Below are 15,000 nucleotides of genomic sequence, written 5' to 3' on the forward strand. Positions count from 1 at the left end.
AGATCGCCGCGAGGCCGGTCCCAGGCGCCCCCTGCAGATGGGCCTTTTCCCGTAGGACGGTAGACCTGGCGGCCCGACCGAGGCCGGTCCCAAGCGCCCCCTGCAGACGGGCACCCTTTTCCCGAAGGATGGTAGACCTGGCGGCCTGTCCCATGCCCCTCGGAGGCGCCCCGTGCATTTCCCCATTGCTGGGTAGACCTTGCGGCCCGGCCGAGGCCGCTCCCGGGCGCCCCCGGCAGACGAGCTTCCCCCCGCCCCCCCCCCCGCCCCCCGATTGCTGGGTAGACCTGGCGGCCCTTCGGGGGGCGGCATTTTCCGGCGAATGGTAGACCTGGCGGTCCGTCGGAGCGAAGCGTGCCTCCGCCTCCCCGGCTACGCTCTGCACGGCAGTCCGAGGGACGCTCGCGCCTCTGTCCCGCTTACAGCCGGCACACGGGCTCGCCTGCTCGCCAACGGGCTGTGCCGCTTCGGCTCCTCGTCTTGACGCCACGCTACACCTGGCGGATCGGGGCTGGGCGGGGAAGGGGGAGGAAGAGGGGAGGGGATTCACCTGTCCACTTCAGCACGACGAGGACCGTAGAGCTGGCGGCCGTCAGCTAACGGCGGCTGCCTACGCGCTTTTCTGGAGACCTTCGCTTTCTTCCCCCGCCCTTCTTTTTGCTTCCCTTCTGCTTTCTCATTCCTTTCTTCATCGATTCGTTGGCTGAACGATCGATCCATCGATTCCTTGATTCATTCACTCACTCATTCACGCACTCATTCACTCATTCACTCACTCATTCATTCATTCATTCATTCATTCATTCATTCATTCATTCATTCATTCATTCATTCATTCATTCATTCACAAATACACCTCTTCTCGTTCCCTCCCTTCCCCCCTTCTCCCCGTTGCCACGCCGCTCTTCCCCAGCAGCCGGCCGAGAAGCAGGGCAGAGCTCAAGATCGCCGCGAGGCGGGGAAGCGCCGTGTAGACGGACGGGGCTGCGGGCGGCGGACAGCCTCTGCCCTCGCGAGCCCGCGAGCCCGAGCCGAAGCGCAAGCCCGAAGCCGACTCCGAGCCCGATCCGCCCCGGCCGCGGAGCCGAGCGTCGCAGGAGGCGAGGCAGCTCCCGCCTGCCCGCCTTTGCGGGGGCCCCGGACGGGGCCCGCCCGGGGAGAAAAACGCTGGAGGCGAGCGCGAGCTCGTCGCTCTGCTCCCTCCCGCGCGATCTAGCTGCCCGCCGGCCGGGACACGGGCTCGGCGGGAGCCTGACGACCAGCCGGCTTGAAGCTCCGTGCCCGGAATAATGCGGACCCCTCTCGCCTACGTGTGGCGCCGGCTTCCCGCCGAGCGGAGCGGAGCGGCCGGCGACGAGCTAGGAGGATTGCCCCTCCCGCCGCCCCCCCGCCCGACGGCTCGGCGGGGCTGCGGCGCGACGGGCGGGGGAGAGGGGGGAAGAGGAGCCGGCGCCGCTCGAGAAGCCGAGAGCGCGGCCGCGCGCGGCCCCTGGCTGCATCGGGCTGCCGCTCGCTCTGCCGTCAGGGGCTCTGGCTCGCCTGCGAGCCACCCGTGCGACTCTGCGTGGCTGGGCGTGTGTCACTGCACTCAGCGATCCGTGCGAAACGAGGCGAAGCGAAGGCGCGCAACGGAAAGGCGGAGCGCTGCCAGCCAAAGCCAGGCCAAGCGGCGCCGGCAAAAGCAAAGCGAAGCGGAGGAGGAACGGCAAAGCGGAGCGAGGCGGAGCAGACGAAGGAAAAGCAAACGAGTGCCACGAACGCGACGCCAAGCAAAACTCAGCGCTTCCACGAAAAGCAAAGCGAAGCAGGGCCGGCAAAAGCAAAGCAAAGGGGAGGAACTGGCGGCCGGTCTGCCGCGGGCTCAGAGTGGCTCTGGCGGCGGGTAGACGTGGCGGCCGGAGTCTGAGAGCGAACGCTTTCTCCGCACGCTTTGTACGACCTCTCGTCTCCCCGCCGACAAGCGGGACCCGTGCTTTCTTGTTGCTGCTGCTGCTGCTGCTGCTGCTTGTGTTTGTTTTTCTTTTTCCCCTTTTTCTTTTTAAAAGCGTGAACGATTCGAATGAATGGCGCCTCCCAGCCGTTCCCCTGCACGCGAGAGGCGTGTGGATAGACCTGGCGGGCCGCCGGAGGGAAGCGTGCGGGCGCGCGCCCGTCTGTGCATGCGTGCGTGTGGCCGTGTAGACGAGGCAGCCGGGCCGCTCTCTAGCAGTGGCCGTGACGGCGGGGTAGACCTGACGGCTCCACGAGGCGGGAGAGGGCGGGGGGACAGAGCTGGGAGGAGGGAGAAGTAGACCTGGTGGCTCCACGGGGCGGGAGGGGGCGGGGGGACAGAGCGGGGAGGAGGAGGGAGAAGTAGACCTGGTGGCTCCACGGGGCGGGAGGGGGCGGGGGGGAGAGCGGGGAGGAGGAGGGAGAAGTAGACCTGGTGGCTCCACGGGGCGGGAGGGGGCGGGGGGAGAGCGGGGAGGAGGAGGGAGAAGTAGACCTGGTGGCTCCACGGGGCGGGAGGGGGCGGGGGGGAGAGAGCGGGGAGGAGGAGGGAGAAGTAGACCTGGTGGCTCCACGGGGCCCGGAGGGTGGGAGGGACGGGTAGACGTGGCGGCCTGCATCTGACAGCGGCCGTCTACGCACTTCAATGGCCGCCTCCGCCACCTCCCCACTTCTCCCTCCCTCCCTCTCCTCCGCCCTTTGCAGCCTTTGCAGTGGACGGGGCGGGGCGGGGCGCCGGCGCCGGTCGGGAAGGCGAGGGCGCGGCCCCGGACCCCGGCTGCTTCGGGCCGCAGCTCGCTCTGACGTCAGAGGCTCTTGCTCGGCCGCCAGAGGCTCGCCACCTGTGCCGCTCAGTGCGGCTGACTGCCTGGCCGCTTTGCTTTAGCCGCTTTGCAAAATAACTACTCTTATCTTTACGTTTATTATTAGTTAGTTCTGTTGCCTGTTTTCCGCTGTAGCTTCAGGAATCGTGTCATTCCTTACCGTCTTTCAAAACCTCCCCCACCCCCCTAGTCCTCAGCTCCCCCTCACGCCCCCCCCCCCCCCCCCCCCCCCCCTCCCCCAGCCTCCTCAGGCAAACGGCAGTTGAGCTCAGGTGGCGGCTCCCCAGTCAGCGGGGGTCCTGGAATAGACTTGGCTGGGTGGCCGACCCCCGCACCCCCACCTGCCAGCTGCGAAGGGACGGTCGGCGGGCTGTGGGGAGGCCGAAGTAGGTGACCCAGCGTTCCTGTGTGTGTAAACGCATCAAAAGAGCAAAAAACAAAGCGGAGTAGGAACGGCAAAGCAGAGCAAAGAAAAGGAAATCGGTGCCGGGAATACAAACCAAAACCCCCCAGAAAGATGCAGCTCTAAGGAAAGCATGTCGAAGCAGGTGCGGGAAAAGCAAAGCGGGGAAGAGCGACGATAAGTAAAGCGAGGAAAAGGAAAGCAAAGCAAAACGAACCCAAATCATTGGGAATCGTGTAATGTCGCTTATCGTCCTAAAAAACCTCACCCAAGCCCGTCCCCAGACGAACAGCAGCAGCGGGACCCACCTGGCGGCTCGCCGGACAGCGGGGGATGAGGAATAGACCATGCTGGGTGGCTGGCCAGGCTTCCTGTCGCCACCCTCCAGCTCCCGGGGGACAGTCGTCGGGCTGCGGGGAGGGAGGCCACGGTGTGCGCCTGAGGCTTTATGCGTTCATAAATACACCGATCGACTCGTCGCCCAAATCGGTGCGACGGTCTGCAAAAGAAGCCTACCTAGCACGGCAAAGCAGAGCTGAGCAATGCAACGCAAAGCAGAGCGAGACAAAGCAAAGCCCTGCTAGGGAAAAGAAAGAGGCAAAAGGAAAAGCAAAGCCAAGCAGGGCAAGAAAAACCAAAGCAGAAGAGGTCCAGGAAAAGAAAAGTGGTGTCACGAATACAAAGTAAAGCAAAGCAAAGCGAGGCAGGGCCAGCAAAAGCAAAACAAAGAAGGGTGGGGAAAAACAAACAAACAAACAAAAAAAACCTAAGCTAAGGATTTCCTGGGGGGTGGGGGAAAGAAAAGCGGTATCTTGAATACAACGTCAAGCAAAACAAAGCGAGGCAGGGCCAGCAAAAGCAAAACAAAGAAAGGCGAGAAAAACCAAAGCAAAAGAGGTCCAGGAAAAGAAAAGCGGTGTCTTGAATACAACGTCAAGCAAAACAAAGCGAGGCAGGACCAGCAAAAGCAAAGCAAAGAAGGGCGAGAAAAACCAAAGCAAAGGAGGTCCAGGGAAAGAAAAGCGGTGTCACGAATACAAAGTCAAGCAAAACGCAACAAAGCGAGGCCAGGAAAAGCAAAGCACGGTCAGGAAGAGAAAATCCAAAGTAAAACAGGGCCAGGAAAAGCCAAGCAGTGCCTTGAATACAAAGCGAAGCGAAGCAACGCAGGGCCAGGGAAAGCAAAGCAAAGCAAAACGGTGCTGCCAAAACAAAATGCGGAGTTAACTTAGCGTCAGTCGAAATCGCACCCCCCACCCACCCATGAGGAAAAGGGGCCCGTTGCTGGCTTACGGGGAGCTGGGCGTTTGAGAAGGCCAGGGTGTGGCAGCGGCCCCCGGTTGCCTCGGGCCGCCTCTCGCTCTCGCTCTGACATCAGAGGCTCCTGCTCGGCCGCGAACGGCTCCCCACCTGTGCCACTCAGTTTGGCTGGCTGCCTGGCTGCTTTGCTTTAGCTGCTTATCATTATATAATATTATTATTATTATTATTATTATTATTATTATTATTATTATTATTATTATTATTATTATTATTAATAATAATAATAACAATAATAATGCTATTATTATATACTACTAAAAAGTTATTAGAAATAAAAGTATTAAATAGTAATAGAAATAAATATCATTAAAACGTAATACAAATAGTAGAAGTAGGAATAATAATAGTCTTCTCCGTCTGTTTCCCCCTTTCGTTTTAGGAATCGAGTAGTTATTGATTGTTGTTCTCAACCCACACCCCTCCCCAGACGAATAGCAACGGAGCCCACCTGCTGGCTCTCCGGACAACGGTGGGCAACAGAATAGACCTGGCCCGGTAGCCAGATCCCTGTCCCTGCCCGCCAGCTGCGAGGGGACAGCTGCCGGGCTGCGGGCCGGCTAACTTTTCTGTGTGTTCAGAAACAAGTTTCATGAACTTCTTTATGCATTCATAAAGACAGCAAAGCTAAGGAAAGGAGCACAGGGAAAAACAAAGCGGTGCCACGAAAGGGAAAGCCAAGGAAAGAAAGCACTTTGAGGCAAAGCAAAGCACAGCGAGGCTAAGAAAGGTCCAGAAGAGCAGAGAAGGTAAAGCAAAGCACTGACAGGAATACGAAGCAAAGAAATAAAAAATAAAGCATGACCGCACAAGTAAAAACGTAGCAGGCTCAGGAAAGAAAAAGCAAAGCAAAGCAAAGCAAAGCAAAGCAAAGCAAAGCAAAGCAAAGTAGCACAAGGAACAACACAGCATTTCCAGGAGAGAAAAAGCAAAGCAATCTGAGGCAAGAACAGCAGAGGAAAGGAGGTATGGAAAAGCAAAACTGTGCCAGCAAGAGCAAAGCAAAGCAGACCAAGGCAAAACAAAGAGAAGCAGAGTGAATGTAGCGAGCTGGCGGCCAGCCCTCCTTTGGGTTCCAAGTGTCTGTGGGGGGGAGACCGGAGGGCTCCATGTTGTGTACAGGTGGCAGCCAGACTCGGACAGTGGCTGTACCCTGACAGCTCTCTCCCCAGCCTCCTTCACATCTCCTAGTCCACCGTGACGTTTTATATATCTCTATCTATTTTGTTGTTGTTGTTGTTCTTGTGGTGGATTTCTTCCACCGTAGTTGTGGGAATCGTGTAGTTCCTTACTGTCTTTGAGAACCTCACACACACAACTAGCAGTGTGGCCCACCCAAGCCAGCTCGCCGCGTGGCTGGGGACAAAGAATGGACCATGTCGGGCGGCCAGGCCTGCTGCCCCCACGCGCCGGTTCCGAGGGGACAGTGGCTGGGCTGCGGGGAGGCCAAGTTCTGTGTCTGACGGTTTATGCGTTCAGAAATTTACCAATCGACTCAGCAGCAAAATCAGTGAGACGGTCTCCAAAGGAAGCCTAGCACGGCACAGGAGAGCAGAGCAATGCGGATGAAAGCTGAGCGAGACAAGGAAAAGCCCTGCTAGGCATAGGGAAAAGCAGTGACAACCAGGGCCTGGAAAAGCAAAGCACGGCCAGTAAAAACACATCAGATAGGTCCAAAAGGAAAACAAATCATGCAAGGAACATGAAAAAAAAAAATAAATTAAAAAAAAAAAAAAAAAAAGAATAAAAGATGAAGGGCAAAGCAAAGCAAAGCAAAGCAGAGCAAAGCAAAGCTAAAGAAAGGAAAAAATGGCCTGAAACAGCAAACGAAAGCAAGGCCAGGGAAGGCAAAGCAGAGCAAAGGAAAGTAGCACCAGGAGAAGCAAAGCATAACCAGGAAATGCAAAGCAAGCAAAGGAAAGCAAAGCACTTTGAGGCAAGGCAAAGCACAGCACGGGTAGGAAAGGCAGAGCAGTGCCAGGTCTATAAAGCAGAGCTAAACCAAGGAAAGCGTGGCCAGGGAAGGGAAAGCTGAGCAAGTCAAAGCAGAGCAAAGGAACGTAGCACAAGGAAAAGCAAAGCATTTTCAGGAAAGCAAAAGCAAAACAGTCTGAGGCAAAGCTGGGGCAAGAACAGCAGAGGAAAGGAGGTATGGGAAAGCAAAACTGTGCCAGCAAGAGCAAAGCAAAGCGGAGCAAGGCAAAACAGAGAGAAGCAAAGCAAACGTAAGGAGCTTGCGGCTAGCTCAGTAAAACCAGTGGGACAGTCTCCAAAAGAAACCTAGCACAACACAGGACAGCAGGGCAATGCGGATAAAAGCTGAGCAAGACAGAGTAAAACCCTGCTAAGGAAAAGCCCTGCTAGGCATAGGGAAAAGCAGTGACAACCAGGGCCTGGAAAAGGAAAGCACGGCCTGTAAAAACACATCAGATAGGTCCAAAAGGAAAACAAAAGAATGTAATGATCATTTAAAGAAAAATAAATAAAAAAATAATAATAACAATAAAAAAAAAAGATGCAAAGCATGTCCAGAAAAGGCAAAACATAGCAAGGCAAAGCAGAGCAGAGCGAAGCTAAACAAAGGCAAGCATGGCCCTATAAAGCAAAACAAAGCACGGCCAGGGAAGGCAAAGCTGAGCAAAGGAAAGTAGCACCAGGAAAAGCAAAGCAGTGCCAGGAAAGAGAAAGAAGTCAAAGTAAATAAATAAATAAAAAAAGAACAAAAAAAAAAAAAAAAACAAAACACCAATAAAAAGCACAACAAAGCGAAAAAGTTTGAGGTAAGGCAAATCAGAGCAGGGTGAAGAGAAGCTAAGCAGAGCAGAGAAGGAAAAGCAAAGCAATGCCAGGAATACAAAGCAAGGCAAAGCAAAGCATGGCCAGGCAAGGCAAAGCAGAACAAAAGAAAGTAGCAAAAGGAAAAGCAAAGCAGTGCCAGGAATACAAAGTAAAGCAAAACAAAGGTAAGCATGACCAGAAACTGGAAGTGAGAGCAGGAGCAGGCGAGGCAAAAGAGAGCAAGGCAAAGGTAAAAAAAGGCAAGCGTGGCCCCGTAAAGCAATACAAAGCACGGCCAAGGAAGGCAAAGCTGAGCAAAGGAAAGTAGCACCAGGAGAAGCAAAGCATAACCAGGGAAGACAAAGCAAACAAAGGAAAGCAAAGCAGTTTGAGGCGAGGCAAGGCAAAGCACAGCACGGGTAGGAAAAGCAAAGCAGTGCCAGGTCTATAAAGCAGAGCTAAACCAAGGAAAGCATGGCCAGGGAAGGGAAAGCTGAGCAAGTCAAAGCAGAGCAAGGGAACGTAGCACAAGGAAAAGCAAAGCATTTTCAGGAAAGCAAAAGCAAAGCAGTCTGAGGCAAAGCTGGGGCAAGAACAGCAGAGGAAAGGAGATATGGGAAAACAAAACTGTGCCAGCAAGAGCAAAGCAAAGCGGAGTAAGGCAAAACAAAAAGAAGCAAAGCAAAAGTAAGGAGCTTGCGGCTAGCCCAGTAAAACCAGTGGGACAGTCTCCAAAAGAAACCTAGCACAGCACAGGAGAGCAGAGCAATGCGGATAAAAGCTGAGCAAGACAGAGTAAAACCCTGCTAAGGAAAAGACCGAGCGGCATAAGGAAAAGCAGTGACAACCAGGGCCTGGAAAAGGAAAGCACGGTCTGTAAAAACACATCAGATAGGTCCAAAAGGAAAACAAAAGAATGCAATGAACATTTAAAGGAAAAAAAAAAAAAAAAGAATAAATAATAATAATAATAAAAGAAATAGATGCAAAGCATGTCCAGAAAAGGCAAAACATAGCAAGGCAAAGCAGAGCAGAGCAAAGCTAAACAAAGGCAAGCGTGGCCCCGTAAAGCAAAACAAAGCACGGCCAGGGAAGGCAAAGCTGAGCAAAGGAAAGTAGCACCAGGAAAAGCAAAGCAGTGCCAGGAAAGAGAAAGAAGTGAAAATAAATAAATAAATAAATAAATAAAAAACGAAAAACAAAAAAAAAAATAAAACAGCAATAAAAAGCACAACAAAGCGAAAAAGTTTGAGGCAAGGCAAATCAGAGCAGGGTTAAGAGAAGCTAAGCAGAGCAGAGAAGGAAAAGCAAAGCAATGCCAGGAATACAAAGCAAGGCAAAGCAAAGCATGGCCAGGCAAGGCAAAGCAGAACAAAAGAAAGTAGCAAAAGGAAAAGCAAAGCAGTGCCAAGAATACAAAGTAAAGCAAAACAAAGGTAAGCATGGCCGGAAACTGGAAGTGAGAGCAGGAGCAAGTGAGGCAAAAGAGAGCAAGGCAAAGGTGAAAAAAGGCAAGCATGGCCCCGTAAAGCAATACAAAGCATGGCCAGGGAAGGCAAAGCTGAGCAAAGGAAAGTAGCACCAGGAAAAGCAAAGCATAACCAGGGAAGACAAAGCAAACAAAGGAAAGCAAAGCAGTTTGAGGCGAGGCAAGGCAAAGCACAGCACGGGTAGGAAAAGCAAAGCAGTGCCAGGTCTATAAAGCAGAGCTAAACCAAGGAAAGCATGGCCAGGGAAGGGAAAGCAGAGCAAGGAAAAGCAAAGCAAAGGAAAGTAGCACAAGGAAATGCAAAGTATGTTCAGGAGAGAAAGAGCAAAACACTCTGAGGCAAAGCAGGGGCAAGAACAGCAGAGGAAAGGAGGTATGGAAAAGCAAAACTGTGCCAGCAAGAGCAAAGCAAAGCGGAGCGAGGCAAAACAAAGAGAAGCAAAGCGAACGTAGTGAGCTGGTGGCCAGCCCTCCTTTGGGTTCCAAGTGTCTGTGGGGGAGACCGGAGGGCCTCCATGTTGTGTACAGGTGGCAGCCGGACTTGGACAGTGGCTGGACCCTGATCGCCCCCTCCTCAGCCTTCTTCACAGCTCCTAGTCCACTGTGACACCCGGCAAGAACCATGTCTTGCTTTAGCTGGTTTTATATATCTATATACATTTTGTTGTTGTTTGTTGTGGATTTCTTCCACCGTAGTTGTGGGAATCATGTAGTTACTTATTCTCGTTGAAATTCTCACTGAACACTATCACCACACGAGTAGAAGTTAGGGGTCCCCTGGCGGCTCGCCGCATGGCTAGGAACAAAGAATGGACCATGTCGGGCGGCCAGGCCTGCTGCACCCGGCCTCCAGTTCCGAGGGGACAGTGGCTGGGCTGCGGGGAGGCCAAGTTCTGTGTCTGACGGTTTATGCGTTCAGAAATTTACCATTCGACTCAGCAGCAAAATCAGTGAGACGGTCTCCAAAGGAAGCCTAGCACGGCACAGGAGAGCAGAGCAATGCGGATGAAAGCTGAGCAAGACAAAGCAAAGCCCTGCTAGGGAAAAGACCTAGCGGCATAAGGAAAAGCAGTGACAACCAGGGCCTGGAAAAGCAAAGCACGGCCAGAGAAAACACAAGAAAAAGATATAAAAGGAAAATATAAAGCATGGAATGAACATCAAATAAATAAATAAAAAATAATAAGAATAAAAAAATGCAAAGCATGACCAGGAAAGGCATAGCATAGCAGAACAAAGTAGACGAAAGCAAAGGTAAACAAAGGAAAGCATGGCCCCGTAAAGCAAAAAAAAAAAAAAGCAAGGCCAGGGAGGGCAAAGCTGAGCAAAGGAAAGTAACACCAGGTAAAGCAAAGCATAACGAGGGAAGACAAAGCAAGCAAAGGACAGCAAAGCACTTTGAGGCAAGGCAAAGCACAGCATGGTTTGGAAAAGCAATGCAGTGCCAGGTCTGTAAACCAAAGGTAAACCAAGGAAAGCATGGCCTGATAAAGCAAAACAAAGCAAGGCCAGGGAAGGCAAAGCACAGGAAGGCAAAGCAGAGCAAAGGAAAGTAGTACCAGGAAATGCAAAGCAGTGCTGGTAAAGAGAAAGAAAAGAAATATTAATGAAAAAAAAAAATAAAAACAAACAAACAATCAAAAAATAAATAAAACCACAACAAAGCGAAAAAGTTCAAGGTAAGGCAAATCAGAGCAGGGTTAAGAGAAGCTAAGCAGAGCAGAGAAGGAAAAGCAAAGCAATGCCAGGAATACAAAGCAAAGCAAAGCAAAGCATGGCCAGGCAAGGCAAAGCAGAACAAAAGAAAGTAGCAAAAGGAAAAGCAAAGCAGTGCCAAGAATACAAAGTAAAGCAAAACAAAGGTAAGCATGGCCGGAAACTGGAAGTGAGAGCAGGAGCAAGTGAGGCAAAAGAGAGCAAGGCAAAGGTGAAAAAAGGCAAGCATGGCCCCGTAAAGCAATACAAAGCATGGCCAGGGAAGGCAAAGCTGAGCAAAGGAAAGTAGCACCAGGAAAAGCAAAGCATAACCAGGGAAGACAAAGCAAACAAAGGAAAGCAAAGCACTTTGAGGCGAGGCAAGGCAAAGCACAGCACGGGTAGGAAAAGCAAAGCAGTGCCAGGTCTATAAAGCAGAGCTAAACCAAGGAAAGCATGGCCAGGGAAGGGAAAGCAGAGCAAGGAAAAGCAAAGCAAAGGAAAGTAGCACAAGGAAATGCAAAGTATGTTCAGGAGAGAAAGAGCAAAACACTCTGAGGCAAAGCAGGGGCAAGAACAGCAGAGGAAAGGAGGTATGGAAAAGCAAAACTGTGCCAGCAAGAGCAAAGCAAAGCGGAGCGAGGCAAAACAAAGAGAAGCAAAGCGAACGTAGTGAGCTGGTGGCCAGCCCTCCTTTGGGTTCCAAGTGTCTGTGGGGGAGACCGGAGGGCCTCCATGTTGTGTACAGGTGGCAGCCGGACTTGGACAGTGGCTGGACCCTGATCGCCCCCTCCTCAGCCTTCTTCACAGCTCCTAGTCCACTGTGACACCCGGCAAGAACCATGTCTTGCTTTAGCTGGTTTTATATATCTATATACATTTTGTTGTTGTTTGTTGTGGATTTCTTCCACCGTAGTTGTGGGAATCATGTAGTTACTTATTCTCGTTGAAATTCTCACTGAACACTATCACCACACGAGTAGAAGTTAGGGGTCCCCTGGCGGCTCGCCGCATGGCTAGGAACAAAGAATGGACCATGTCGGGCGGCCAGGCCTGCTGCACCCGGCCTCCAGTTCCGAGGGGACAGTGGCTGGGCTGCGGGGAGGCCAAGTTCTGTGTCTGACGGTTTATGCGTTCAGAAATTTACCATTCGACTCAGCAGCAAAATCAGTGAGACGGTCTCCAAAGGAAGCCTAGCACGGCACAGGAGAGCAGAGCAATGCGGATGAAAGCTGAGCAAGACAAAGCAAAGCCCTGCTAGGGAAAAGACCTAGCGGCATAAGGAAAAGCAGTGACAACCAGGGCCTGGAAAAGCAAAGCACGGCCAGAGAAAACACAAGAAAAAGATATAAAAGGAAAATATAAAGCATGGAATGAACATCAAATAAATAAATAAAAAATAATAAGAATAAAAAAATGCAAAGCATGACCAGGAAAGGCATAGCATAGCAGAACAAAGTAGACGAAAGCAAAGGTAAACAAAGGAAAGCATGGCCCCGTAAAGCAAAAAAAAAAAAAAGCAAGGCCAGGGAGGGCAAAGCTGAGCAAAGGAAAGTAACACCAGGTAAAGCAAAGCATAACGAGGGAAGACAAAGCAAGCAAAGGACAGCAAAGCACTTTGAGGCAAGGCAAAGCACAGCATGGTTTGGAAAAGCAATGCAGTGCCAGGTCTGTAAACCAAAGGTAAACCAAGGAAAGCATGGCCTGATAAAGCAAAACAAAGCAAGGCCAGGGAAGGCAAAGCACAGGAAGGCAAAGCAGAGCAAAGGAAAGTAGTACCAGGAAATGCAAAGCAGTGCTGGTAAAGAGAAAGAAAAGAAATATTAATGAAAAAAAAAAATAAAAACAAACAAACAATCAAAAAATAAATAAAACCACAACAAAGCGAAAAAGTTCAAGGTAAGGCAAATCAGAGCAGGGTTAAGAGAAGCTAAGCAGAGCAGAGAAGGAAAAGCAAAGCAATGCCAGGAATACAAAGCAAAGCAAAGCAAAGCATGGCCAGGCAAGGCAAAGCAGAACAAAAGAAAGTAGCAAAAGGAAAAGCAAAGCAGTGCCAAGAATACAAAGTAAAGCAAAACAAAGGTAAGCATGGCCGGAAACTGGAAGTGAGAGCAGGAGCAAGTGAGGCAAAAGAGAGCAAGGCAAAGGTGAAAAAAGGCAAGCATGGCCCCGTAAAGCAATACAAAGCATGGCCAGGGAAGGCAAAGCTGAGCAAAGGAAAGTAGCACCAGGAAAAGCAAAGCATAACCAGGGAAGACAAAGCAAACAAAGGAAAGCAAAGCACTTTGAGGCGAGGCAAGGCAAAGCACAGCACGGGTAGGAAAAGCAAAGCAGTGCCAGGTCTATAAAGCAGAGCTAAACCAAGGAAAGCATGGCCAGGGAAGGGAAAGCAGAGCAAGGAAAAGCAAAGCAAAGGAAAGTAGCACAAGGAAATGCAAAGTATGTTCAGGAGAGAAAGAGCAAAACACTCTGAGGCAAAGCAGGGGCAAGAACAGCAGAGGAAAGGAGGTATGGAAAAGCAAAACTGTGCCAGCAAGAGCAAAGCAAAGCGGAGCGAGGCAAAACAAAGAGAAGCAAAGCGAACGTAGTGAGCTGGTGGCCAGCCCTCCTTTGGGTTCCAAGTGTCTGTGGGGGAGACCGGAGGGCCTCCATGTTGTGTACAGGTGGCAGCCGGACTTGGACAGTGGCTGGACCCTGATCGCCCCCTCCTCAGCCTTCTTCACAGCTCCTAGTCCACTGTGACACCCGGCAAGAACCATGTCTTGCTTTAGCTGGTTTTATATATCTATATACATTTTGTTGTTGTTTGTTGTGGATTTCTTCCACCGTAGTTGTGGAATCATGTAGTTACTTACTGTCTTTGAGAACCTCACACACACAACTAGCAGTGTGGCCCACCCAAGCCAGCTCGCCGCATGGCTAGGGACAAAGTATGGACCATATGGGGCGGCCAGGCCTGCTGCCCCTACAATCTGGTTCCGAGGGGACAGTGGCTGGGCTGCGGGGAGGCCAAGTTCTGTGTCTGACGGTTTATGCGTTCATAAATTTACCAACCGACTCAGCAGCAAAATCAGTGAGACGATCTCCAAAGGAAGCCAAGCACAGCACAGGAGAGCAGAGCAATGTGGATGAAAGCTGAGCGAGACAAGGAAAAGCACTGCTAGGCATAGGGAAAAGCAGTGACAACCAGGGCCTGAAAAAGCAAAGCACGGCCTGTAAAAACACATCAGACAGGTCCAAAATGAAAACAAATCATGCAAGGAACATGAAAAAAAACTAATAATAATAAAAAAAATAATAGAAGATGAAAGGCAAAGCAAATCAAAGCAGAGCAAAGGAAAGCATTGCCAGGGAAGGCAAAGCAGAGCAAAGGAACGTAGCACGAGGAAAAGCAAAGCATTTTAAGGAAAGCAAAAGCAAAGCAATGTGAGGCAAAGCTGGGGCAAGAACAGCAGAGGAAAGGAGGTATGGAAAAGCAAAACTGTGCCAGCAAGAGCAAAGCAAAGCGGAGCAAGGCAAAACAAAGAGAAGCAAAGCGAACGTAGCGAGCTGGCGGCCAGCCCTCCTTTGGGTTCCAAGTGCCTGTTGGGGGGAGACCGGAGGGCTCTCATGTTGTGTGCAGGTGGCAGCCGGACTTGGACAGTGGCTGTACCCTGATCGCCCTCTCCCCAGCCTCCTTCACATCTCCTGGTCCACCGTGACGTTGGGCAAGAACCATGTCTTGCTTTATCTGTTTATTTCTTTATTGTTGCCTTTCTTCCAGCGTAGTTGTGGGAATCATGTTGTTACTTACAGAAAAGACCGTGCTGGGTGTGCAGGCCTGCTGCCCCCTCGTGCCAGTTCCGAGGGAACGGTCGCTGGGCTGCGGGGAGGCCAAGTTCTGTGTCTGACGGTTTATGCGTTCGTAATTATAGCGATCGACTCGGCATCAAAAGCCGCGGGACGGTCTCCGAGAGAAGCCTAGCACGGCACAGGAGAGCAGAGCAATGCGGTTGAAAGCCGAGCAAGGCAAGGCAGAGCCCTGCTAGGGAAAGGACGGCGGGGTTGGTTCCCGGCCGGCAGGTGTTCCCCGCCTCGGGGCGCCGCGGGCGCCTCGTCTAAGCGCTGCGGACAGCAGCCGCCAGGTCTACCCGGGCGCGGTCGCCATGTTTGCTTAGCCGGCGGCGACCTGTAGGGGTCGCTGCAGGTCCGGCCGCGAGAACGGCGTCGGGGTCTGCCCGGCAGCGACGGGCGCGCGGGCGCGAGCGCGTTTGCGAGGGCTCCCGTCCGCGGGTCGGTCGAGCGGTTCCCGAGCGGGTCCGATGGCGCGGAAAGCGTCGGAAATTCCCGGAAAGGTGCGAAAAGTGCCGGAAGGGCCCGTTGGAAAAGCGAAGGAAGGCGGGCCGGCGCTGTCGGTTCCCGGCCGGCGGGTCTCCCCGTGTCCCCCTGAGGTTGCCAGGTCTACCGTGTGCCCCCCGTTGCCGCCACGTCTCCCCGTGTCGTCCTGCGGCCGCCAGGTGTCC

This window comes from Aythya marila (genome assembly GCF_965140915.1).
Source record: "Aythya marila genome assembly, contig: HAP1_HAP1_SCAFFOLD_243, whole genome shotgun sequence".
Classification (NCBI taxonomy): Eukaryota; Metazoa; Chordata; class Aves; order Anseriformes; family Anatidae; genus Aythya; species Aythya marila.